General features: G+C 42.1%; 1 long non-coding RNA gene across 1 annotated transcript in view; it reads left to right on the top strand.

Moving 5' to 3' along the window:
- Positions 1-1,582, top strand: part of LOC106810122 — a 3,342-nt gene extending 1,760 nt beyond the window's left edge. The window contains exon 3 of the long non-coding RNA XR_001393959.1: positions 1,468-1,582. This is a non-coding gene — a long non-coding RNA (uncharacterized LOC106810122). The remainder of the gene's footprint in view (positions 1-1,467) is intronic.
- The last annotated feature ends 6 nt before the right edge of the window (positions 1,583-1,588 follow it).

The raw sequence follows: 1,588 nt of genomic DNA, 5'->3' as shown, positions 1-1,588 counted from the left end.
TACTCGAAAGTGCTGCAAATACCATCTCCTGCGATCTACATTTTCAAAATTTTATGGGGGACTCCCATACCCCCCCGCTTGTTTTTCACCCCCTCCTTGGGATACTAGACCCGCCACTGAACAATTACATATCTTGGGAGCAGAGAACAATGAACAAAAATGTCGCCTTTTCACATGGCACCCAAAACAAAGATTGCAGAGAAGGTAGAGGAGCCGTAGGGTGTGGAGAGGGAGGCGATGGGCCATTAAAATATTAAGTCATCCACTATTTTGCGCAGTTTGCTGTTTTTGGCCACCCTTGTTAAAAAATCCTGGCTACACCACTGTTTTTGGGTGTTTTCTGACCATATTATTATGTGATTGAAAATAGGAGATTTGGGGATATTTTTTGGGAAAACCAGAAATTGTTGCGGACAACCCGATTTGATGCCTGGGTTGTCCGCAGGATCGGACATTTTTTTTCTTATTTCGAGCACTGATCAATATAAATATAATATTATATCAATATAATAGGTTAGGGTTATGGTTAGGGTTAGGGTTAGGATTAGGGTTAGGCACATTGGTTTTATTGGGACCCATGTTCTCTATCCTTGGGCCCTAATATCTATGCGGTTGAGGTTAACGTGGAAAAGTAGACGAGTAAGCTTAGGATCATGTATTAGGCTAAACCGACCAGGCTCTCCGACTGTTACACGGCGGAGGACGTAGTGTTATTAGCGAGATGGGAACTTGTGGCTAGTATTAGGCTAGCTCTAGTACTATAGCCCGCGTACAGTTGCCGCAGGCCTATAGAACATTTTATGCTAGGTTTCGCAACTGCACCTGTTCCCCAAAGCTTCCACGAAAAATCGGTCACAAAACGCAAAATGATCGAGCTTTTTAACACTTATCTATCTACATCATACATGGACATCTCACCTATCTTTTTGAACACTTTCCACAGCTTTACACCATGTATTTATGCATTTATTCCTCAAAGTCTTAGCGCTACTTCCAATTCTGTTTGAAATGATGTGGCGTGCGCACGCGTGACATCACCGGATCTGTAGGCAAAACACATGGCAGCTATGATGCAGCCTATTACATTTCGGGTGACGTCACGCGTGTACACAACAGCATTTCAAACGGAACTGGAAGTAGTGCAAAGACTTTGAGGAATAAATGCATAAATACATGGTGTAAAGTTGTGGAAAGTGTTCAAAAAGGTAGGTGAGATGTCCATGTAGATAGATAAGTGTTAAAAAGCCTGATAATTTTGCGTTTTGTGAGCGATTTTTCGTGGAAGCTTTGGGGAACAGGTGCAGTTGCGAAACCTAGCATAAAATGTTCTATAGCCCTGCGGCAACTGTACGCGGGCTATAGTACTAGAGCTAGTATTAGGCAGCATAGGACTGATATTGTGTGATTAACCTACAAAAATCAACCCTACATCAAAAAATCATAATCGTTATATTTTCAATATTTCAGGCAAAAATGCAGATATTTGTGAAAACCCTCACTGGTAAGACTATCACCCTTGAGGTAGAGGCAAGTGATTCTATCGAAAATGTGAAGGCCAAGATCCAAGACAAAGAGGGAATCCCCCCAG

Source organism: Priapulus caudatus, unplaced genomic scaffold (assembly GCF_000485595.1).
Source record: "Priapulus caudatus unplaced genomic scaffold, Priapulus_caudatus-5.0.1 Scaffold411, whole genome shotgun sequence".
Lineage (NCBI taxonomy): Eukaryota > Metazoa > Priapulida > Priapulimorpha > Priapulimorphida > Priapulidae > Priapulus > Priapulus caudatus.
Note: the sequence above shows the minus strand (reverse complement) of the source record. Positions and strands in the feature narration are given on the sequence as shown.